The sequence below is a fragment of the Delphinapterus leucas genome, chromosome 4, assembly GCF_059928025.1.
Source record: "Delphinapterus leucas isolate spDelLeu-1000000601 "Yukka" chromosome 4, BTC_Dleu_Yukka2, whole genome shotgun sequence".
In the NCBI taxonomy this organism is placed as follows: Eukaryota; Metazoa; Chordata; class Mammalia; order Artiodactyla; family Monodontidae; genus Delphinapterus; species Delphinapterus leucas.
In genome coordinates this window covers 108,450,657-108,477,029 of record NC_143132.1, presented here as the reverse complement: position 1 = coordinate 108,477,029, position 26,373 = coordinate 108,450,657, and the positions used below count along the sequence as shown (strand labels likewise).

At 40.5% G+C, this 26,373-nt stretch overlaps 1 protein-coding gene across 1 annotated transcript in view; it reads left to right on the top strand.

Annotated features, from left to right (window-relative positions):
* Nucleotides 1-96: 96 nt before the first annotated feature.
* LOC111171791 (vomeronasal type-2 receptor 1-like) overlaps nt 97-26,373 on the top strand; it is a 96,246-nt gene continuing 69,969 nt past the window's right edge. The window contains 1 exon segment of the mRNA XM_022567634.2: nt 97-26,373. This exon segment is cut by the window's right edge and continues 35,008 nt beyond it. The gene's annotated coding sequence lies outside the window, so the exon portion shown is untranslated.

Below are 26,373 nucleotides of genomic sequence, written 5' to 3'. Positions count from 1 at the left end.
AATTGATTAGAAACCATTCCCAGTATTGACATGCAGTACTGTCAAAACAGTTACTGGAGCAACTACATCACATCTGAGTTCTCTGCAGCAAAAATCTACGGCTTAAGAGCTGAGTTGGGGATAACTAAAAGGGACTGAAGAGTTTGTATGGGTATAATCAAAGCACCATTGCCTACACTCAGACACTGACACTGCTTTTGCCTTTACCTCTGCATCACTTGTTCTTTATGTATAAACTCACTGTTGCTATTGATGTCTCTGTCATCGAAGATGTATGGGAGTGGGTGAGTTTGGGGGCTGGTAATGGACTTCTGTCCCCTTGCCAGTTTCTAAGAGATATTAGAAACGCCATTATTTACCAGTGTGACTTAGTATGTATTCCTTATGGAGAATCTGCGTTTCCCGTAAAGTAACCTCATTCCTCCAAAGGTTCTGGGAAGGGGTCAACATATCAGATAAAGGTTTAGGTGGGCTATTCCATCCACTTTTGCAGGACACTGGGGCCCTAAAATGGTAAGCTACCTTAAGGTGGAAAAGCACCAGGAATTTGTTCAAGTACTTCGAATTTTATGTCATCACAGCCATGGGAGGAAGGAACTATGAGTAGTCTCAGTTTAAAGTGTTTTCAAATCATGCTCCACGTTGCATACTGTCAACCTGTTTATTGGTAAGGAGCTTTATCCTCCCAGCCTTATTGCCAGCTCCCATAGCCTTGTAGAGGAAGTTTCTGCTCTCTCCCCAGAAGAGACTGTCTTTGGTCTAGCATAGATAAAGTTTAAGCATTTTAATCTTGTTTGGTCCGAGGAGCAGCTCTGAGATCACAGAAACCATCATGCATGCCCACAACTTACAGATGCATGCCTGCAGTAATCTCGTAAAGAGTTGTAAAATGAACTCTTAGATGTAATCTATAGATACATTTTTTTATGCACTGCTCAGAAGATTGTGACCAGTCTTGGCTCGTGTGAAGTATTGCCAAACTTTGTACTCCTTTCTGCCAGCTGTAAGAGAAGATTTAAGAACTGGCGTAGGACTGTTTGCCATTGCCACCAGTTTCTAACAGATGCTTTTATAACATTCATAAAAATAGACAGTACTAGGTTTGAATTCTGCAGCCATTTTTCTCTCAGTATTTTAGCTGATGTTACTATTTAAAAATGTTACCATGGGGCTTCCTTGGTGGCGCAGTGGTTGAGAGTCTGCCTGCCGATGCAGGGGACACGGGTTCGTGCCCCGGTCTGGGAGGATCCCACATGCCGCAGAGCAGCTAGGCCCATGAGCCATGGCCGCTGAGCCTGCGCGTCCGGAGCCTGTGCTCCGCAACGGGAGAGGCCACAACAGTGAGAGGCCGGCGTACCGCAAAAAAAAAAAAAAAGTTACTATGTTTGTCTCATACCAGTTCCATCTCAGGTTGCTGCCTCTTACCTAATCTTCAAGATCTTTTGTATTAATCAGGTATACAATTTTGTTTGGGATTCAGTGTTAGGTAAATAATAAAATTACGCACGGCAGAAGTCTTCCTTTCATTCTGTTTGGCACAGGGTATAAGAAAACTGTATTGCTGAACCAGCAAGGGAAGAGCTTCTGACTGCTGTAACAGGTATCTGTATCTGAGAGACAGGAGTAGTTGATTTCTTCAAAACTTGAAGAGTTCATTCTCTGTCCTAATGATGAGGAACTCATAATGGCTTTTTGCAAAAAGGGTGTATTAGTGGTCTGGCCTTAACAGATTTGGAGGCATGTTATTTTAGAGCTGGAATAGACAACCTAAAAAAGGCTTATAAACATTTGTGTTTAGTGAAAAGAATTCCTCTTCTAGAAAAAGTGTCTTATGATTTTGTATTCAAGCAAATAATAGGAATCTAGGAAGACTTTTTTCCTAAAGTATATTCTGTGGAACACTGTTGCAGAGATAAAGGGTTAGGTGATCATATAAGTTTGGAAAGTGCTGCTCACTTGTCCTTCCATCTTGGAGATTTATGGTATACGTTATTTTCAAAGCTCTGAGAAATTTTGAAGTTAGAAACAATTGTTTTTTAACTTAATGTTTTCCTGATATTTGTTCACTAAACTCCTTTTATATCATCCTTCTTAAAACTGTAAAAATGGTTTCTCCAAAACACTTCTCGACATGATATAGTAAAAAAAAAAATCTAGAATTCAGAGATTTCTTAATATTTAGTACCCTCTCTTCCTTTGCAAAGAACTTTTTGCTTTGTGCCATACAGTATTACTCTATACCTTCACAGTATTTCATCTGAGGACCTGAGAAAGGTTAAGATTGCAGTTCCATTTTACAGTTAAGGAAACAAGCTCAGCTTAGTAATGGCTACCTGAAGAGTTTCAGAATTAAATGTAGGGTTTCCCAGTTATTCTTTTTTAAAGTGAATTTTGGCACCTAAAATTATATAAACTTACTGGATGGTTATTTTTAACCAAGGCTTAGAACAGTGGCTTCCTGTCTAATAACATTCATCATTGGTTATCCTTGACAGCTCATGACTGCTTTCCCAACACTCACCACTTACCTGGGAATATATTCTATCTAATAAATATATTTTGTTTCTTTGTACCTATAGAAGGAGGAAGGCAGGTTAGTGAAAGCATCATTTATTCTTAAGATTAGTGGGCACAAAAGAAACTTGAGAACCAGATAACCTTGCCCCAGCTTTGTGGCCCAATCTATGATCATCAGCTCTGTTAGAAGTAGCAGCCTGGCATAATTGCTGAGAGTAGGTCTTTAGATGTATCTGGGAGATAGGGTTACCCGAGTTTCCCATCTTTTGCCACTCCTTTATCCTAAGATAGGTGCATGCGTGTAGCCAAACAAGCATCATAAAAGTTTGTTTCCTTGCTATGTTTGGGCTTATCCCCTGATAGCCCATTTTATTGAGTAATGAATCAAACCTCTAGAGCAGGGGTCCTCAACCCCTGGGCCGCGGACTGCTACCAGTCTGTGGCCTGTTTAGGAACCGGGCCGCACAGCAGGAGGTGAGCGGTGGGCGAGCGAGCGAAGCTTTATCTTCCGCTCCCCATCGCTCCCATCGCTTGCATTACCGGCTGAACCATCCCCAGCCCATCCGCAGAAAGATTGTCTTCCACGAAACCGGTCCCTTGTGCCAGAAAGGTTGGGGACCGCTGCTCTTGAGAATGAGGACATTCAGAGTAGGTAGGTAGGGCCATTCATCTTTAGTGCTTTGTCTTGCCATTAAACAGCTGTGTGAACTTGGTCATTTCTGTGTTTTTTTAACATGTAAGATGAGGCAGTTGAATTATATTTACATCAAATCCAGCTCTAAATCCTTATTTTATAAATGACAAGAAAAAACATAGCAGGAGATAGAATGGAGAAATGGGATAGTTTTAAGTGCTTTTAACATCAGATATGACCCGGCCAAAAGTAAACATTCAAATATTGTAAAATCAAATATTAATTACCATTTTTTGAACCTGAGGCATAGATCAAGGTTTGACCACTTGAGAATCTTTCTTCTGTTGTGACCGTGACACTTGGAAGATACTCATCAACAACATGTTCCTAGGCGCAATCTCTTTATGTGTTTTTGGAAAAGTTAACAAGAGTATGCTTTGGCTTTGAGACCAGTGAAAAGTCTCCCATACTCAACTTATATATAGCTAATTGTTGGCAAAGCTAGAATCCAGGTTTTCTGCTCTCTACATTGAAGAGGTAATGCTCCAAGGCCCTTCAAGGCAAGGCTTAACAGGAAGTTCTCAGTGTGTAATTGACCATCAGGGATAAGTGTATTTCCAAGGTGTTTGTCATCTTCTTACAGCTAAGTGAGTATTAGTTTCTGAAAATAGTACTGTCTCTCAGAAATCTTCTGAAACTCTCATGCCCAATGTTATATCTCTGTTTCTTCCTACCTTTCCAAACAGCTCCCTTTCCTACTCCTAACACCCTCCTCCTCTCTCCCCCTCTCCTGAATTCTCATTGGAATGTGGTGAGAACACACCTTAGCTATTACCTTAGTAGATGCTTCTTTCATTGGCCCCCAATTAGAATTTTTTTGGACTGTTCGTAGTAGTATTTATTTATTTATTTTTGTTTTTTTACTTTTACTCATTCTTTTTTTTTTTTGTAAATTTTTATTGAGGTATAGTTGATTTACCATGTTGTTGTAATTTCAGGTGTACAGAAAAGTGAATTTGTTATATATCCACTCTTTTTTAGATTCTATTCCCATATAGGCCATTACAGAGTATTGAGTAGAGTTCCCTGTGCTATGCAATAGGTCCTTATTAGTTAGCTCTTTTATATATGGTAGTGTGTATGTGTCAGCCCCAATCTCCCAATTTACCCCTCCCCCTCCCTTTACCCCCGGTAACCATAAGTTTAATGTCTACATCTGTAACTCTATTTCTGTTTTGTAAATAAGTTCATTTGTAGCCTTTTATTAGATTCCACATATAAGCGATATCATATATTTGTTTTTCTTTTCTGACTTACTTCACTCAGTATGACAATGTCTAGGTCCATCCATGTTGCTGCAAATGGCATTATTTCATTCTCTTTTATGGCTAATATTCCATTGTATATATGTACCACATCTTCTTTATCCATTTCTATGTTGATGGACATTTAGGTTGCTTCCATGTTCTGGCTATTGTAAATAGTGCTGCAGTGAACATTGGGGTGTATGTATCTTTGAATTATAGTTTTCTCCAGATAGATGCCCAGTAGTGGGATTGCTGGATCATATGGTAGCTCTGGTTTTTTAAGGAACCTCCGTACTGTTCTCCATAGTGGCTGTACCAGTTTACATTCCCACCAACAGTGATGAAAATAAAAACAAAAATAAACAAATGGGACCTAATTAAACTTAAAAGCTTTTGCACAGCAAAGGAAACCATAAACAAAACAAAAAGACAAACCTCAGGATAGGAGAAAATACTTGCAAATGAAGCAAGTGACACGGGATTAATCTCCAAAATATACAAACAGCTTATGCAGCTCAATATCAAAAAAACAAACAACCCAATCAAAAAATGGACAGAAAATCTACATAGACATTTCTCCAAAGAAGACATAGAGGTGGTTAAAAAGCAAACGAAAAGATGCTCAGCATCACTAGTGATTAGAGAAATGCAAATCAGAACTACAGTGAGGTATCACCTCACACTGGTCAGAATGGCCATCATCAAAAAATCTACAAATAATAAATGCTCTAGAGGGTGTGGAGAAAAGGGAACTCTCTTGCACTGATGGTGGGAATGTAAACTGGTACACCCAATTAGAGTTTAATAGGGAACTGAATACAAGTTTGATGTCTCCACCCTTGGAAAGTACCCCTTTGTCCTTACTGAGGTAGTTTAGCCACACAGATAATGTAGGAAACCATGGAATCTTTTTCATCAGTGTAGGGCCTGACAACAATAATGATGGCATCCTTGGCTTTTATATTTCCAAACATTTCATTTAATGACAAAAGATTTGAAATCCCCCAAAGATTGCCAAAATGCCAGCACCCACCCTAGTCATATATTGAAGATGCCCAGGTATACCACCCAAATCTAACCTTTTTCAGTGGTTCTCAACCCTGGATGCCTGCTGTTACTACTTGAGAAGTTAACTCTGTATAACACCCAGACCCCACAATCAGTTAAATTAGAATCTTGGTGAGGCCCAAGCATTGACAGTTTAAAATCTCCCAGCTGGAATAAGTTGTTATTGAGGGACATACCTGGCCTTTCTAATTATAGCTTAAAATCTTTGTTAAACCTATAGGTGAGAAGAGAAGGCCCTAGGTACTGTCTTGGTGCAGATCTGTATAACTAAAGTAGTTCAAAGCTAGGGACCGGACTCTGGAACTGATTCTACCCATACAGGTTATCCCCACTATCCAAAAGTAGAGCTTTCCTATGCAACCTTTTAGGCAAAATGTCGTAAAGCAAAGAAGCAATCACCTTAGGACACATCTGGCTAATGATGTACGAAATAAATCCAGATAAAGCACAGATGCTCACAGACAGACTTCAAAGCCATGGCAGCCAGGTGCTGAGTGTAGTTCGAAGGGAAGGAGCTTGGGACCACCACTCTTGCTGCTTGAGGTGTGCGCTGCCTCTGTATCAGCTCACTGCAGAACAAACGCAGAACGCTATTTTCACTTTTCATCCTTTTTCCTAAAAGCAAAAATCCTTTTCCAACTTCTTTCGGTTTGTGAAAACAGGAACTACTGTCGGTCTTTCACAAAAGTGTAGTGGGGTAAAGTGAACTTTCAAAAAGCAAGGAATACCTGTACTGTCTTGTAGGTCAGACACTTCATGGGCCCGTTTGGTAATACTCAGGGTAGCTGACATAGATGTTACCCCCTTTGAGGTCTGTGCAGCAACTACACAGGCTTTTCTCTTTCAACCTCTTTTTTCCTACTCCTTTTGCTTTTCGTCGAAGAGGAGAAATCCACCCCTATGCTGCAGCCAAGTCTCCAAATTGGACTTTAGCCAGATTATGAAACTGAGACTGAGCTATTACTCAGAAAGCCTTCTGGAGTCATGTCATTTCAATATAATTCTCTACAAAGCTAGAAATTACCTACCTGTAACCTCAGTTTCCTGAATGAAATCTTTTGAGCAGTTCCCTCTTAATTTACCCATTTAGGGTCTTTGTTCACTGGTGAATCCTGTGGCATCCCTTGACCTTGTTAATGACCCCTGAATTAGCAAAATCAGGAGACTCGGGGTGGGGGGGGAGTTTGGCTATTTCTTGGGTATACTAAGTTCAGTAGCTCCAAAATCCTCTGAGTGTTGCAGGAAGCCTGAACCTTGACTGATCCAAGTAGAGTATATACCTTTGGAGAATACAGATGTTTAAGGTAAGTAATTTTCTGTTTTTGAATCTACTATGACCATTGTTACAACCTTATGATATTAAATGAAGACGTGAATGTAACCTTTCGAAGAAATTTTTTTATAAAGAAATATTTTGTTAACCGGAGTAACTAGTGTAGTTGTAAAATCACTATGTAATTGTTCATGGTATACTGAAATGTCTGTTGTGTGTTGTGGTAATAAAGTTGGCATAAAATAGCTTTGCTAAATTAATGTGAAATGATTTTAATGCTTTTCTGTCTTCAATATACTTCATAAAGGAGGAAATGATGACTTTCATATTTGTCATTAAGCTTCAGGGTTCATGAGAAAAAGAAGCAGGAGAAAAGAGGACAGACACTATCAGGATATGGGAAATAGGAAATTGCGTATGCTGTCAGGTTTCTGGATGATAAAGTTAATCTATTTCTCTTAGTTATATAGGAGGGTGTTAGTGTTTTACCTACAGTGTTAACAGTGGACACAGTAGACATAAAATATTGGGTATCTTTTTATTTAAATGATTAGCTAAAGTGTTTGTGTTTCCAAAATTAAAGTCATGTACGTACACATACATACTTATTTGATTTCTTACATATTCATTTATATATGATCAAAACTGTTCTCAATTTCTTAAAACATAAATTGCCTTTATTTAATACAGAAGTGATCAAACCCATCAAAGTAAATGTTTATATTAGTGAGTTACCAATATGAAGATTAGAGGAAATGACCATGTTCAGAAACTGAATTCAGTAACTACTTTCAGGTGGCTACATTGCTCTGGTAGCTGGATCCTTTCAGATCAGTGACCTAGTCTGGCCTTCTGCTATCTGGGAAGACTGTATTTGGTTCATATGTATTTTGTAAAGTTTTTACTATTTTAACATGACTCAAAACAAAAATATTACTGAGTTTTTATCTTGCACTCTCACAGATCTGTCATTTTACCTTTCAAAAAATTCTACTTTTATCAAAAGCTATATTTTACACCACAGCTAAGATTTTTCTTGGAGTGTCAGTGAATTATTTGAATGAGTTATATACATTATATACTGGGAAAAGCAGCTAAGAATTCCACTTAAACCTCACTATTATCCAGATACTGTGTTGAATTCTAATGAAAAAAATTTTTTTATGTTTCAGGATGCTGTTTCATACGCAGCTGTATATTACTGTTCTTTTAGACAATATGTAACCTGCCAACACATACACTTAAAAAAAAAATTAACACCATAGAGAAAACTATATTTTAAATTCCCACATTAAAATAGTGGAAAACATGAGCGCCTTTTGTCAAGATGCCTTTACCTGATTGCATTAGGACATTGATACTTGCTCTAAATAAGAAAAAAGTTTCAGGGGACTAAATTTTAGTATTTAGCAAAGTGCAAGAAAATTCTTTGGAAAGCAACTACTATTGCAGTGTGAGTGGTGAGGATGTAATGAATTGAACTCTTATTTTTAGTCCCTATTTTGTGGAGTGCCTGAATGAACAGTTTGAGAACCATGTAGTCTCAGTATTTTCATTTCTTTTTCTTTCCAGTTTAGTTGTCTTAACTTCAAAGGGTATGTCTAAAATACACTTGTGTCCTTAGTATTGAAAGAGTTGTCTTTCTTGGTTTTGACATTTAAGAATTGGAATATTTTGCAAAAGTATAGATATTTAAAAATCTTAAGTGCATCTTCCTAGCAGTATAGAAACAGATATGCCATATATTATATAAAGTATATGTGTATAGAATGTGCCTAGATCCAAGTTTGATATACACTTTCATTCACTTTGGAGCTTGTTTTGTCAGGTACCTGTTGTTACAACAGAGGCTTAAAACTGTCCTATGCTTTTTAGACCTATATGTAGTAGTGAATATTTTAATTTACTGGATTTAGACTATGCTAAATGTGCTATCTACACATTTGTTACTACTATATTAATTTCTCTTTGTAAAACAAGGGAGAACAGTCACATACCACACACACACTTTAAAAAAATCTTTGTTAAGTAGACAGTGATGGCATGGCCATCTCTTGAATGTGTTTTGAGAGTTTAGAGATGTCGCTCTGTCTGGCAGACAGGGAATCAGCACAGCTCACATTAGGTTGGGAATAAATTGAACTTCAGCTTACGAAGGGAGCATAGCTGTCTTGTGTATAGTTTCACCATTGTGTGATTTCTTTACCCTAAGTCTCAGAAGAGAACTATTGTAGAAAATAAAAAGCTTCTCTCTGAGACACGGGAATAGAATCTATCATGAAATCTTAAGAGTATTAGTGGCATCAAGTAAGGTTCCTATTAAACTGGTAAGTGTAAGTTTGGGAATGTATTTTAGAAATAATATTTGTTCCTAATTCTGCTGATTCAACATTAGCCTGAAATCCAATAAACTTGATTCATTTCTGACTCTGACTCCATGTAGCTATGTTACCTTGGGCCAGACACCAATCTCCTGGGCAACAGTTAACTCAAATGTAATTTAGGAATAGTATTGCCTGTGTGGGTCAAGTATGAAAAATGAATATGTATGAAAATATTATCTGTAAAATGCTAGTGTAAGCATATCCTGTTACTTAAAACAGATGGCAGTGCACATAAAACACATGATAAGGATTAATAATTCCCTTGTGCTCAGTTAGCTGGGACGATTCAGATAAATTTACACTATGCCAGATCTCCAGATTTTGAGCTAATTCCTTTTAGCTGTACAAGGACTGTGTATTCGTTTTTATGAAATTTATACCATGTGATAATAACCCTGACCAAGGGAACAGATCTCACTGACTTCTGTCTTTTAATTTCCAACCTTGCACTTGAGAAGTACAAAAATTGTATGTCTACTTTCCTTTCTCTTCTGATTCTAGTGGTTTGTGCAATAATGAAACATTTGTCCTCTCTTTTGGTTGGGGAAAGAAATGTGGGACAATAACAGATGTGATAAGTTAGCATGTGAGTAATTACAGAATAAAATATTCAGGCAATAATTTCCATAAAAAGTTGAGAGGTGAGGGAGAACACCTCAAGCTCATGTGATGTTCAGATGCTTTATGTCACCCTTTGGATTGGAGCTGAGTCCTCAAAGTAGTCTACGGAGAGGTAGAAATTATGGAATATTCCTGGTGGGTGGAGCCCAAAAGGAGCCAGAAGTGAGTAAACTTTGACCAGCCTGAGTTGTTTGGGAGGATAAAACTGGAGAGTTAGTGCAAAATTGTGGAGGGCTGTGATTCAGCCAAGGGTTTGAATTGTGCCCTGTTGGGAGTGTGTACTGGCTAAGTCAAAAGGACTGGAAAAGCTTGTAGCCCAACTCCTCTGTAAGAAAGTGGCATCAACCCTTTTCCCTTGCTGTGAATAAGGTCTGTGATAAGCTGTGGTCAGGCTAGTCAGTCATGAATAGTTTCTTCATTCTACTTAATGTGCTTCAAGTGACATGCTATATGTTTGAGAAAAGTGTTTAGTCTGGCTTCTAAGGCCCTCCACAGCCTAACTCTTGCCTACCCGTCAGGCTTAAACTTGCCTTCTGCAGCCAGGTGGATCCACTTGTGGGTCCTTCATGCCCTTGGTGTTTCACTTCTCCCCTTTGCCCCTACTGCTCCATCTATCTGGAGTGCCAGCCCCAGGGCCCTTAATGTCTGCAAACATTTAGTCACAACTTTCAATAGAAGGTCTCCTCTATGAAAACTTCATACCTTTTCCAAGCTCCCACTGCCTGTTGAGGAATTCCATGACTATTTGTTTATATTTTATTTCTTATTTCTCTTTTACTTGTTTGTATTCATTTTCTTCAGCCAGACTGTAAACTTTTGAAGGCAAGGTCAACAATTAACTTATCTTTGAACTCTTAGAGCCTGGGTCATAAAATATAAAATTGGAATGCTTTTTAGAAACCTGCAAAGAGAGGACAAAGCTTTTTTCAAAGGAATAAATGTCTAATAGTAGAATTCCAAATAACAGACACCTAGGTGAAAAAGCTAAGCTCAGGCAGATAACCTAGCCTGCACCCTTGTTTCCACACTGATATCACCAAATAGGAAACCACTTATATTTTTAGTTATCTGTAGCTTCAGGCTTTTGTGTTACAGCCCTAAGTACAGTGCTGTGTTTTTAAAAAAATTATTCTTTTTTTAACTCTAGGCAGTCTGTTTTTTTGTAAATTCTGTTTGAATTATTAAAATATGAATGCTTGGAGAATAGCATTCAATTATTCGGGATTTGTTCAATAAGATTGGGTGGTTGGGGACTTCCCAGTGTGGGAAGCAATAAACCACAGAATTAAGAGAAGTGGAATGGTGGTCCTGACTTAAGGTGGTCTAAACAATTTCCACGGTGCTTATAGTTAGGCCGGTTGGCAGTTCAGGTTTCCTTTAGAAACTGTTCTTTAGTTCTGCTTTGGACATCTTGTAAGTACTCTTTTTCACAAGATTAAAGCAGAATTTTGGAAAAGGTTAGGCAATTAATCCTGAGTGAGGGTTTCAATGTTGCTTTTCATCTTTTGTTGCAGAAGGGAGACACGATTTAGTTCATTACTCACAAAAGTAAAGAATAATGGTATTTATCTTATGAGGTTTTTTTTAAAAAATTATTTATTTTTGGCTGCTTTGGGTCTTTGTTGCTGCACGCAGGCTTTCTCTAGTTGTGGTGAGCAGGGGCTACTTTTTGTTGCGGTGCGTGGGCCTCTCATTGCGGTGGCTTCCCTTGTTGCGGACCACGGGCTCTAGGTGCACGGGCTCAGTAGTTGTGGCTCATGGGCTCTAGAGCGCAGGCTCAGTAGTTGTGGCGCACGGGCTTAGTTGCTCCGCCACACGTGGGATCTTCCCGGACCAGGGCTTGAACCCATGTCCCCTGCATTGGCAGGTGGATTCTTAACCACTGCACATGAGGTTTATTTTTGAGTACCAGTATGCTACTGAGTGGCCTGGCAAATGTGAGGCAGCCATAGGCTGTTTTATTTTGTGGGTTAATGGTCGAAGAAGAGCAAGGGAGATTTATTATCTATTGTAATAATTAAACATTTTGCATTAATTCAATAAGGGGAAGGTGTATGTAACTTGACATTTATTATCCTCCAAGAAGCAAACACGCATTCATTCATGGCAGTAACTGCTGGCTGAGCACTTGTTCTGTGCCTGCCTGGCACTGTGCTAGGCTCCAGAGAACGAGGCTCCAAGCCTGGAGGAGATCGTTTTATGGTTGATTCCTCTGGGTCCTTCACCATACCCAACCCTCCACTTTGTTTTCAGATGACCTCGCCTCCTTCCAAGATGTCTCGTCAGTCTGCTCCTTTCCATTCCCAGCTTCAACCATAGTCTAGGCCCTTGGTTGTCTCTGATATGTTTCATTGCAGTAGCAACCTAGGGGTTTTCTCTGCCCCTGGTTTCTTCCCTATCCAAGCTAGTATCTCTGTTTCAAAACACAGATCATGGGCTCATAAACATGTTCTGGTCACGTTATTCATCTGCTCAAAACCCAGCAATAACTTACTGTGTCCATGGAGTAATGCCCAGACTGCTTTACCTGGCATGTAATTATTTTTCCATCTTCATCTTTTAAGACTATCCTCCAACCATTGGATTTCCTCAGACTTTAGGCATCTTTCTGCCCCTGTTGTGTGTCCAGGCTGTGCTCTGCCTAGGCTGGTGTGATATGAAGCCAGCTTGTGCTTTAAGGTCCAGCCCAAGTCACCTCTCTTAGAAGCTTCCCTCAGTTCCTTTAGGTCAGAGCATTTGCTCTCTCCTCTACAGTTTTATAGCATATTATGTGCATCTGTCTTACGGCTTTTATTCCATTCTGCTTTGCTTTGCAGTTGTTTGCTTGCCTATTTCCCATACACAGTTGTCAACTTTGTGAGGGCAGAGAATGGGTCTTGCCTTTTGTGTCCCATCAACACCTGTAACCGTGTTTGGTCTGTAGCGGGTGCTCAGCAAATGTTTGATTGATGTTACGTTCTGTGTTTTGTGTGTATTTGTAATCTCTTGCCTTTTGGCCAGCAAACTATCTTAGTTTTCATAAATTACCAGCATCAGTGCTTAAAAGGGAAGCAACTCTCATCACCCAGACTTAACAGGGATTGGGTAATGAAGGTCAAAGGTGGTTTGTACATGACAGGCAGGTCAGCAGAGTAGAAGTAACATGGAATAGGGAGTCCTTGAGGTTGTTTTTCCAGCTTCATCGGTTATATCAGCTGTATAATCTTAGACAAGTTACTTAATCTTTCTGAACTTTTTCCCTCACTCGTAATCAGATGCAAATATTACCTACTTACTAGGATTGTTGTAAGGACTAAATAAGATTAGATGTAGCACTTAGTGCAATGCTGGCACATAACAGTTTTCCAGCAAATGGTAGCGATATGCACACCTTGCCTGCTCTGCCCACACCCTCTGCTGCTTTCGTGGTCTGGTTCTGTTCTGTATGACCCTTCACACCCTAACTACCCTAACTACAACTGACAGGAAAAGACAAAGGCAGTCTGTTCATAGACTGGCCAGTGACCTGAGATGTGGCCTGACATGAAGGCCTTCTCTCGGGTAGAGGTGATTATTATTTCCTGCCTTGGGAATTTAAACTAGGGGATTCTGAAAGACTGAGTTATTAGGGATGTGGGAACTTAAGATAAATTAGAGTTGGATCCTGAGAGGCTGTGTTTGCCCTGTGCAAGGTGAGGTTATAAGTAAGCAGGGGATGGTGGTTAAGTAAGAACAGAAGAGATGTCCAGAAAGGAGCCAGGGATATTGGGGGGGGGGAGTGGGCTGAGAGTGGAGAGGGAGAGAGGGAGGGAGAGTGAGAGAGGGAGCAGACTGTAGGGCTGTAACAGTCCAGCTAGTTAGGCACGTTCATGCAGAGCTGATGCCTGGTGTGCTTCTCTAGACAGAGAGTTACTGAAGAATTGTCTGCAATATGATCTCTGGGTCCTTTTAGCATTGGAGAGTCATGACAGGAGCAGTCTTTGTTTCCCTGGAAGGCTCAAATGTGGTCACTTGGGGCACCAAGGTATAGGGTGCTGGGCTGGTAGATCCCAGTCATGACTCATATGATGGATAGGAGCTTGGCATTAAGACCCAAAAGGACCAAACCAAAGAGCAGAGTTGGGGGTGGGAGTCCACAGAGTATGCAATTTACAGCTGAGATTAAATGATCAAAATGATGCCACAACTGTTGAAAATTTGAGTAACAAAGGGAAAAAAAACCTTAGTACATTTTTGCAGTTTAGGCAATGAAACTGGGCTAATAAAGTCCACGCATCCTTGTCTAATAGTTCAGAAATAACGTTAAGGTTTACCTAAGAGTCCTCTTTGCATAGCAACGTTTAAGCACTCCCCAAATCTCCAGCTCCCCCTCTCCTTCCTCCCACACCCAGATTGAGGCACAGAGCTCTTTACCAGCTTAGTTTCTGATTCAGCGTCAAAAAGAGTTCCTATTTTAATTGGTTTCTTTTCCTTCTCATCCTTTAGCACCAGAAGTCAGCCTGTCTCAATTTAAAACACTTTTGCAACCAGATGTCTGAAAAAAAAAAAAAAAAAAGATGTGAAGTCAGTTTTTCTTTGTTTTAAACAATTGGATCATTTTATCACTCTGCTACAGCCTTTTGCCTTCTAGGAAAAACAAAAATAGGGTGTATAAATTGGTGGGTGCAGGCTGTTGAAGCTCACATAGTGTGGCTTGGTCCAATTATAATTTGTTTAAAAAGCTTTTTGATACCTACCTATCCATCCCTCAGTTATGTGAGCCTAATTATTTATGCCCTCTGTTCCCTGTCTTCTTACTGCCTGACTTTAGCTATAGAACTGCTTGTTATATTATCTTGGTCATTGGGAAGGAAAGAAGAGGGAAAGGCATAGAAACACTAATTAATTTTATTTCTTGATAACTTCAGCCTATAAAGTCTAGTGGGGTGGTAAATACTGTTAGCCTCAGGGCTATTCGTGGCTTATCTCTAGTTCATTCAGATTTCTAGAAGATGAGAATTGGTAAGGATCTGGGAAAAGGGTAGTATTTTATCCCAAAGGGCAACTAAAGCTCCAGTGATGGGAAGATTGCACAACTGGTTAAAAGTGGAGCTATGTAGAGGATTCCAGCCTGGGGGCACGTCTCTCTACATCAGACTCTCCACCCTGTAGAGCTTCATAGGGAGAGACCCACCCATCTCCCACCAGCCACAACCCCACTTGAGAGCAAATGTCTCTTCCCATCGGTCTGGTCTATGTCTTAGGTCACTGATGTATCATTTGGGGCCTCCTGTCAAGTTTAGTTTAAAACTAAGACCTGGGACTTTCCTGGTGGTGCAGTGGCTAAGAATCTACCTGCCAATGCAGGGGACACAGGTTCGAGCCCTGGTTGGGGAAAATCCCACATGCCATGGAGCAACTAAGCCCGTGCACCACAGCTACTAAGCCTGTGCTCTAGAGCCCGTGAGCCACAACTGCTGAGCCCTTGTGCTGCAACTACTGAAGCCCATGCGCCTAGAGCCCGTGCTCCACAACAAGAGAAGCCACAGCAACGAGAAGCCCGCGCAGTGCAACGAAGAGGAGCCCCCGCTCCCCACAACTAGAGAAACCCCGTGTGCAGCAACGAAGACCCAACGCAGCCAAAAGTAAATTAATTAATTATTTTAAAAAGAAAGAAACCCATCCTGCTTCCTTCTTGGAAGCAAGACCAGAGTCCTTTTAGCAGAGAGAGAACCACCACCTGCAAGATCTTTTCGTCTTTCAAGCTAATTTGTATCAGATCATAGAGACTGATTTTTCAATCCTTAGTGGTCTTTCTGGAAAGCAGAATTTAACTTTTTTTTTAATATTTATTTTATTTTTGGCTGTGTCAGGTCTCGATTGTGGCACATAGGATCTTCGTTGGGATCTTTGTTGCGGCGTGCAGATCCTCCACTGCGGCGTGCGGGTTTCTCTCTAGTTGTGGTGCGTGGGCTCTCTCTAGTTGTGGCCCACATGCTCAGTAGTTGTGGTACGTGGGCTTAGTTGCCCCACGGCACGTGGGATCTTAGTTCCCCGACCAGGGATCAAACCCATGTCCCGTGCAATGGAAGGCAGATTCTTAACCATTGGACTATGAGGGAAGTCCCTAACTTTTTAAGCACTTGAAAAAAGGATACTTAATGTCTTCAAAAGCTAATTTATTTAATAATTTAACCAACATTTGAATGCCCACTCCATGCTTGAATCATCTCATGACACTTAGGAGAGAATCATGATACGGTTTTCAGATACTTTGCTTCTGCTTTATATTTTAATCTATCTTGAGACAGAGCTAAGGAAGTGTTGTTTCTTTTTTTAAAGTCATACGGCTTTTTTCATGAGGACCCTGGAATGGCAGTGGTAGGCCTGGATGAGACAGACAATCTTCCAACATGAGGGCTGGGGTGAGGACACCTAAACATGGTTTAAGCCTGTCCCCAATCCCCACATGTCCATGAATCCCACCCGCAGTATGGGGAGACGATCCCAGACTGAAGCAGCACCCAAGCAGGAGCCAAGGCTCAGCTTCCATAAGTAGGGCTACAAGAGAGGCAGGGCTTTCAGTGGTTAAAAATACTGACTGTGGAGTCAGGCTTGAGTGCATTTCTATGCACTACATGGATCACAGCTAAGGAACTAACTTTGGTGCATTACTATTAATAAAACATGTTTTATTCATATTTCACTAGTTTATCCCTAATGTCCTTTTTCTGTTCTAGGATTCTATTTAGAATACTACCTTATAGTTAGTTGTTATGTCTCTTCAGCCTCTTCTTGTCTGTAACAGTGTCTAAGACTTTGTTTTTGATTACCCTGATGGTTCTGAGGTTTACTGGTCAGGTATTTTGTTGAGTGTGCCTCAGTTTGTTTTTTCTTTGTAATAATAGCTTTATTGTGATAGAAGTCATATACCATAAAATCCACCCATTTGAAGTGTACAATTCCATGGTTTTAAGTATATTTACAAAGCTGTGCAACCATTTCCACAGTCAGTTTTAGAACATTTTCATTACTTCAGAAAGACACTCCATACCTAATGACAGTCATTCCCAGTTCTCCCTCCCTTACCCCAACACCCCTACCCTAGGCAAGCACTAATCTACTTTCTGTCTCTATGGATTTGCCTATTCTGGACATTTCATATAAATGGAATCATACAATAAGTAGCCTTTTATGGCTAACTTCTTTGACTCAGCATAATGTTTTCAAGATTCATCAATGTTGTAGCTTGTATCAGTCCTTCATTCCTTTTTATGGCTGAATTTTAAAAAAAATTTTATTTACTTATTTTTGTCTGCGTTGGGTCTTTGTTGCTGTGCGTGTGGCTTTCTCTAGTTGCAGTGAGCAGGGGCTACTCTTCGTTGCGGTGCACGGGCTTCTCATCACGGTGGCTTCTCTTGTTGTGGAGCACGGGCTCTAGGCGCGTGGGCTTCAGTAGTTGTGGCACGTGGGCTCAGTAGTTGTGGCTCGCAGGCTCTAGAGCCCGGGCTCAGTAGTTGTGGCTCGCAGGCTCTAGAGCGCAGGCTCAGTAGTTGTGGCACACGGGCTTAGTTGCTCCACGGCATGTGGGATCTTCCCGGACCAGGGATTGAACTCGTGTCCCCTGCATTGGCAGGTGGATTCTTAACCACTGTGCCACCAGGGAAGTCCCAGTATTTCCTTAATTTGGATTTTTCTGCTGTTTTTCTTCTAAGAATGGAGTTATGATTTTTTCTGAGGAAGATCACATAAATGAAGTGCCCTCATGACATCATATCAAGGAGTACATGCTGTCTGTATGACTTATCACTGGTGATATTAATCTTGATCACCTGGCCAAGGTAGTGTTTGCCAGGTTTCTCCTCTGTAAAGTTGCTTTTCCCCTCCTTTCTGTACCCTACTCTTAGCCAGCAACTGGGGTGGAGAGTGGAAGGTGGGAATATTTACATAAATTATTTGGAGTTCTGTCTAGGAGATTTGGTTCTTTTCTCCCATTCAGTTATTTATATTAATATGTTTGCTTTATACTTTAGATATTTCATGGATGTTTGTTTTATACTTTGGGCCCATGTCATTTATTTTGTTACTCAAAGTGTTCTAGTTTTAGCCTTTGGGAGATCTTTTAGGTTGGCTCCTGTGTTGTGTCTCTTTGACATCCCGCCGCCCCACCCCCCCCCCGCCTTTTTTTTTAACTTAAAGCCTTTTTTTCCTGTCACTGTAAGATGTTTCTGGCTCATGTTGTGTATTCCCTGCCCCAGCTCTAGAATCAGCATTTTCTCCAAGGATTCTGATTTCTTTTATTGTAGAATGATATTGAGTATTAGAAACCAAGATCTGGGTGCTGGGTGTGCTTTTTGCTACCGAGGTGTGTTTCACTGTTTCTAGGCTCTCTCGCTGGACAAAGCTAGGAAATCTATGTATATTAGCCCATGCATATATGCATATCTATAATTATTTTGGTGTCTGTACCTAACACTAAACATGACTTTGAAGTAAGATCACTTTTAAAGAATTACACTGTGAGACGGGCAGAAAGGTTTAGTGTTTAAATACTGTGGCTTCTTTGTGCAGGGGAGAACCATTTGTTCCATAAGTAGAAACAGTGCCAAAAAATCCTCTATCTGACAAGTTTACCCATCTACATCTAACCACAAATGCATCCTCACCCTCCCCATCAGAAGACAACTCCCATCATGCTGTGGGGCTGCTCTTCTCAGGGTTTCTGGTTGGTGTCCACTCTCTTCTAGGTGCAAGTTCTCAGGGTCTGGTAACCTGAGGACAATAGCATATTGGTTAAATGAATTAAAGCACATTCATGTGATCATTAAAATTGATATTACAGAAAATCATCATAAGAAAGTAGTTTATGTATGTAAAACATTATGAACAAAATGAACCCATTACTGCAAGAATATGCATATGAAAGAATTGTAAGGATATTCACTAAAATGTTATTGCTGTGTTAACTCAGGATAGTGAGATTAGAGGGGATTCTAAAATTTCCCCTCATTTTGTTTGAATTTTCTAAATTACCCACAATTAAATGCGTGCTTTCACAGTAAGAAGAAAATTCTCACGAAACAAAAGTAGGTACTTCTCTGAGAAGAAGGCCTAACTGTACTTTAATTAGACCATAATTTTAGCTGGAGAAACCATAACTATTAACTGAAGAAACCAGGAATAGGACTTTTAGATGAAATTAATGGATTAAAAGAGCTTTTTAAGAGCCTGGGGGAATATGGGAAAGGACAAGTCTTGATAAAAGTAAACTTTTTGACACTTGGCAGGGGAGCATGAGTTCCCTGAAAGCCCAAGAAAAAGAACAAAAACAAACAAAAAAGCAGTTGCCCAACAGAAAACCTCCAGCCTATGTTTTGGCCTGATGCCCTTGTTGGAAATTTTGAGATTAAGTGTGTCTAGGGAACCTGGGCACCTTGTAAGGAATGAGCTCCATGTTATTTAATGTGTTTAAATGTAAAAAAAATAGCTAGAAGCCACGCAACTAGGGGCCTAGATTAGAGAGGGGACTCCACTCAGGCCCTTCCATTAAACGTAAATAGTGGCTCTTGAAAGGTGCACATATGAGAAATGAGTGTGTGTGTGTGTGTGTGTGTGTGTGTGTCGGGGTGGGAGCTTATACGTAATGACATTCTTTTGACATGCATTGCTTTATTTTTGGTTATTTTGAATTTTAATATTGAATCACTGTCACTAATTAACTGTGGTTAATTGTTGCCCTAACCAGGAAAGTTTATTTAGAAAAAGACACACTGGTTTACAGTTGGTCCAAATCAGCCTAAGCCTGGACAAACTCCTTTTCTATTCCAAATATCAAATCTTGTCAGATAAGAGTTAAAGGAAAGGGGAGAAGCTTTCATAATTACTCAAAATTATTTAAAAATTAGTTTCTTTTTCATTTAGCTTTTGTATTGTCATGAGATTTTTAGATCAAGATTTAAATGAATATTTAAAAATATTTTTCTATATCATCAGTTGCAACTGAGCACTCATTAAGAACAAGTGCTAAAAACCTTGCAGATGAGTAAAAAGGGTATTGAGTAGAACTTTTAGGTCACATCTCACCTCTATCATTCTTTGCAGTAAATTGGGAGAATTAATGAACCAGTAGTGAAGGGAAGCAGAAATTGAACAAATTGTAAAGGAGATGAAACACATCATTGGATATATGGCCTTGGACAAGTTACTCAGCCTCATATAACTTCATGACAGTTCTACGAAGTAGGTATTGTTATTATTATCCCTAGTTTACAGACAAGGAATAGGCAGAGTACAAAGCCCTTAGATCAGAGACTGGGCTATGTAAAGTTCTATATTAGAGTTGGCTAAATAAATAACATTAAAAAGGGGACTAGGGCTTCCCTGGTGGCGCAGTGGTTGAGAGTCCGCCTGCCGATGCAGGGGACATGGGTTCGTGCCCCGGTCTGGGAAGATCCCACATGTCGTGGAGTGGCTGGGCCCATGAGCCATGGCCGCTGAGCCTGTGCGTCCGGAGCCTGTGCCCCGCAACGGGAGAGGCCACAACAGTGAGAGGCCCGCGTACCGCAAAACAGAAAAAAAAAAAAGGGGGGGGGGACTGAAAGACCATATTGTGTCTGTGACCTTGTCTGTTTTTGAATCTTTCAGCCTCTGAGGAATCAAAGTTGATTAATTCAAGTTATTTTCCAGACTAATAATTAAATTCAGATCCTCAGTTGCTTCTGGATACTCAATATTGTACATTCTTAGTAAATACAATCTTAATTCCAAGTTTGGTGACTAGGCCTGCAGGAGAGGAGAAGAAAAACTATCCCTCATCTGATCTCTACCTTGGTTTAATATGAGCTGGCCCAGGTATGTAGACAAAAAAGTGCTTTCCAAAGTATTTTGTAACAGTGTCCTAGAATTCAGGGGATTGCTGGACAAGGGTGGTATTCTGTGAAATTCAACTTCTGATTCCTAAAATCTGTAAAGCCATTTTCTCTAGTCTACAGATCTATATTTTTTCATTGAAAATCCAGAAAATGGAGGATCTGAGGAAAGTTTCTCCTTCTGTATTTTAAGTAAGAATTCTTAAACTTGGCAGATTTATCCATATTTTTGGACTTTAAAAAGCTGAGAAGCTTTGTTCTAGAAAATGGGTGGACCAAGTGTATTATTAATACCAGGCCCATTGAGCTTCAGAAAGAGCAAAGATTTCATCTGTCTCTTCCTTTCTCCCTCACTACTCTTCCCTTTTTTCCCCTTACTTGACTGTATTCTTCCCTATGCATACTAGAGAAATGATGTCTATTTTCTAAATTAATTATATATATTTAAAGCAAAGTGTGTATCTTGGTCTTAATGCTATTGCAACACTTCACAATTCTCTTTATAAAGGAAAACTATTAAGTTGGCTTTAATTATACATTCACCTTGAGTTCATGTAATGATTCATGACACACAGATTTTTGACTTATATAAGGATTATCATGGTAGAAATGTATTTAATAATATAAGACAGGGAAAAACTCCTTGTCCATCCAGAGAACAGAATAGGGTTCATGCCTAATGTAGTATTCATGTAGCTGCTAAAAAGAATAAAAAGCTCTATGTGCTGATATGAAAAACTCATATATAGCTTAATCATACTTACATTTGAAAAAATGTAATTCTATAAATGCATGAAAAAGAACTATGAACTGTCTAGTTAGTTGCCTTTGGGATAGGTCAGTGGAGGGGGGAAATTGGGACTTCAACATTTTGCTCTATTCTGTATGCTAGAACCTTTCAAGAGAATAAATTAATGTATTATTTCCATTTCTGTATTACAATTTCTTCAAGTCCACACTAGGGATACAGTGTTCCTTATCATTTGTGTACGTGGATAGAATATTGCAAAACTCTGAAGAGAAGTTTTTCTTCCTCTTGAAATCCTGTTTCCTATTCCTCCTTCTGAGCAGTGATCTGGTACATATGCCACTCTTCTCCAGTGGCCAGTAGCTTCTGAAAGAACCTCCCTGTGATGTTAATACTTCAAGTTTATTGCTCCATTTGCTCCCATTAAAATTTATATATACCCATCTCTTTCTCCTGGAGGTTTCCTCCTTATTACATGAAAATGGGAAGCCAGTACCAACAAAAGCTACCTCAAAAGCCTTTTGGAAGCAGAGAACCAATCAATAATATATTAAAGAATAACTTATATACTAGTTGGTAATGCTAAAACTATAACTTTTATCAGTCTATTTAAAAATTCCATGTAGCACAAATGTCTGCTCTAGGTTGCTCCAGATTGGGGTTTGGCGATACTCTAGTTGGCCCAGTCCAAACCCTCAACTCAAGTGTGTATATGGCATCTTCTTTTCCCCTGCACCTTGCAGTGTTGAGTGATCCTCTTGAACCTTGTCTGTGTCTAAAGGCATTTGAACAGCAGCAGTTTTTCAATACCACTAATTTTCTCCTAGTATGCAGTTTTTTTCTTCTCTCTCCCTGTATCTACATTTCCTTCTTCCTTTCTTTCTTCTTCTTTTTTTTTTTTTTTTTTTTTTTTTCGGTACGCGGGCCTCTCACTGTTGTGGCCTCTCCCGTTGTGGAGCACAGGCTCTGGACGCGCAGGCTCAGCGGCCATGGCCCATGGGCCCAGCCGCTCCGCGGCATGTGGGATCTTCCCGGACCGGGGCTCGAACCCGTGTCCCCCGCATCGGCAGGCGGACTCGCAACCACTGCGCCACCAGGGAAGCCTCTTTCTTATTCTCAATGTCAACTTCAACTATTTGTTTGAAGCTCCTCTTTCTGTGTGTCTTACTCTATTGTCTTAAAACATTCTTTTTTAACTATAAGAGACTGCCTCATTTGACCACCCACAGGAGCAGGGCTCACTGCCCCAATAGATTTGAGAAATTAGTTCTTTTCCACCTTTGTCCTTTTGAATCCAACTTAGCCATCTAGTTTTATCCTAATTCAATTTCTCTCTAAGCTCCTGTACAACCACCTTAAAATTCTTCCAATTACCACCAACAAAGGAACTAACATTTTGGGGAGCCCAGATCCTCACCTAATATGGACACTTACTAGTTGGTCCCTATGTATAAATGGCCATCCAGGTTTTGCCCTACTACTTGACTCTAATGTCTTTAGTTGCCCTAAAGCTCTTGCAATTACCATTAGAAAAGGAACTACCATTTTCTAGTACTCTGCTCCTCATTCAGTATGAACACAATCATAATTGTCCCTATGAATAAAAATGGGCTAAGTTTTGTCTTACCAAATATTTCACTATAGGCTCCTCTGTAGTCACTGTCAAGCACTTCCAATTACCATCAACAAAGGAGCTAACATTTTCCAGCACCAGTTCCTCACCAATGTGACCACTACCTGGCTTTTCCCTATTAACTAAGGTTGGTCACCCAAGTTTTGTCCTATCACAGTTTCACTCCACCTCCCTCTATAGTCTATCTTACATTCCTGCAATTAGCATTAACAGGAGAGCCAACATTTTGTAGGGTCCAGTCCTCACTAATGTGGGCCCCACCTGGCTCTCTAGATTCAAGCATACTGTTATAAAGAGGCAACTCCAGGAGCCAATTCTTTGCCCAGTTAAGATGCTAGTTCTCTACATGCAGGAGAAGACTCCCTATACAACAACCACAGCCTCTGTCCTTATATCCCTACCCATTCCATGGTCAGAAACCAATGCACTAGTGTTGGCACTTGTCAGTCCAATGCTCCCAGATCTACCTAGGATTCCAAACTTCTGGACATCCTCCCAACAGCTGCAGAAGTGATACTCGAGGGGTAAAACTAGGACCCTTGTGATACATCCATTGTCTGGTAATTTCTCCCTTTCCTTGCACCCTCTTATCTCATTGCTTTCTGACACCCTCATCTCTTTCCCTCCCTTTGTCTATGTGGATTTAGAAGTGACATCAGAGAATTTCTCCCATTAGGGTGAAGCAAATGCCTCTCTCAACAAAACACAACAGGCTTTGACCTTTGTTTTGACCCCAGTCTTAGAAAGAAGTGGCTAGCTCTCCAAAAGTTAGTCTTGGATCACTTCATGCTTCAACTGTTTCTTATGGTTTTAATGGCCATGTGCCTTTTTTCATCCCCTCTTCCCCCTCTACCTTTACCTTCTCATTATCATGAGCAAATAAAAAACAGACATTCCATCTCCCTAACCGACCTAGCCCACTACCACTGAATATGCAATTATCCTATGGCCCTTCCGTTCCACAAAGCTCCCTCAGACACTTGAGAGGCTCTGCCTTCTTAAGGAGAAACCTTAAGATTCTGGAATATCAATCTGTGCCCTGTCCTAAGGCTGGCAATACTTTCCCTCCTAGGAGAGAGGAGCTCCTTAACTACACCATGTGCAGTTATTTTTCTTTATGTCTCAATAAACAGCTCAGCCCTCAGAAATTTTCTTTCCTGCATAGAGAAGTGGCACCCAGAAATCTCAGATGTCCAAGGTAAACATCTTTTACAGCAGCTGGAGCTAAACCTGCCAGTTAAGGAACTGACCATTACATACATATACACCTAGTTTATGAAGTGAATTTAGAATATTTTGCAGTGAATTAAATATTTTCCATGAATCTCCTTCCTCCTGAAACAGGCTTTATCGCACTCTGAGGATCTGGGTCAGCCACGCTGCATCTAGTTCCCACTACATTTATCAGCCCAAACCCCATAATGTTTCTTCGTTGGCTCTGCTGCCTTCCTCCTCCCCACCATTATCTGTTGATTAAAAAGAAATCAATAATCTCTACCCCTTTGTTTTCCCAATGGGAAATATGACAAGGAAGTTCAGCAATCAAGAGCTGCTCTGCTTCAGCCCCAAAGCTGGTAGTGTTCCTCTTGTCCATGATTCCCTAGCTTCTGAGCAGTCTAAGAGCTGTCTGTCAGGGGCTCCAAGACTTCCTGGCAGGGTTTCCCTGGCTTTCAGGCAGGGGTTCTAAGACTTCGGTCAGAGTTTCCAAGCACGGAATCCTATCAGAGTTCCCAAGGATTTCAGCAGGTGGTGCTGGGGAGCAACAGCTCATTCATCAGCAAAGCTTTTTTGGTGCTGCCCTTAGTAGCTGCTTTCCTCAGCCAGTTTCATTTATTCAGCAATCATTTAAGAGGACTCTACTAAGTACAGTTGTGGAAGATGATTATGAGACATGGTATCAGCCCCCAAACACCTCATTGTCCCTTGTGGGAGGACTTTCTCCTCGAGAAGTTGGTTTCTAAAGCAGGTCTGTCTTCAATTTCCAGGGTGCAGCGTTTCTCTGCCTACTGGCTTCCAGTAGACCCGACAACTCTGTATCCCACTTCTACCTTCACATGGCCTGGGAAACTCCTAATGAGTTCCCTAGCAGTGGACCTAGTCCAAGCTCCTCTAGGGAGTGTATCCAGCCTCTTCTGGCTTGGTGTTAAGGGAGCAATCATCTTTTAAATTTACCTTTAAGCTTTCCTTTTGCTGTTCTCTGAGCCAGGAGAAAAGATCCCCAGATTATCCTTGCCTCTAGGGAATCCTCATGTCTCCAAAGAGGAGCTCCAGGGTTCATAGGGTAGAGCTCAAGAACACAATTATGGAATCCTGGGATCTCCAAAGAGTGGGCGTTCGGAGATCATTCAGTCATTCAGCAGCTCTGCTTAGCCCCACCTCCTAGACCTACTTATGTACTTTCCACCTCATTTTTTTCATCCTGGGTGTGGAATTCCACTGACAGCCAGACAAAATGAGTGGAAGCACTGAAAGCACCTACTTTGTTATTCAAAGCTGTTCTTAATTATGCTATAAAATTTTGTAATTGGGAAAAAAAGGTTCTTATATAGCACTGAATGAAAAAAACAAAATACAAAATTATATTTACCCTGTCCTCATGCCTGGATAAAAATGTGGATGCTTGTAGACCAGATCTGGAAGGGAATACAAAACTGAACCATGTGGTGTGTTAGGGATGTGGGTTCGTAAGTGATTGTATTGTACAAATTTGTTTTCCTTTGTGATTATAATTTTTCATTAATTTATGCAAAGCATATACAATATAATCAGAAAATGAAAATAAGCGGGAGAAGGAACTGGAACAGAAGAGAAGGGAGATAAGGAGAACTGCTGAGTAAAGTCTGGTAACTGCTGCATCTCTACAGACCCAAGAGGCCTGGTAAGTGAGCATGAAGCAGGAGGAGTGCAGGGCCGGCCACCACAAGATAGGGATCTGGGCCCTGCTGCGCGAGAAAGAATAAAGCAGCCCCTGACAGCCGTGAGCTGGAGCTGGCCTGGCACTCATGGATAGGCTGTGGTGTTCTGTTGAATGTTAACTGTTTCATAAAACCAGTACCTCCCAAGGTCATTCTGTGTCTGAGATGGAGGGAGACAAAACCAGACCACTCTGTAATCATGTCTGAGCACAGACAAAAAAGAACATGGTGCAAAATGCAAGAATACCTAACATCCTCTCACGTGGCTCACACCAGTGACCGTTGCTTATCTACCAATTATAGCATTCTCCCCACCGTTCCTTCTGCCTGCTAGATACAAATTATCAAGATGTCCCAGTATACAATTGCCCCTGCTACCTGGGAACACTCAATCCAGAACAAAACCATGCTTATCGAATCTTCCCCCAAACATCTACCACAAGTCCA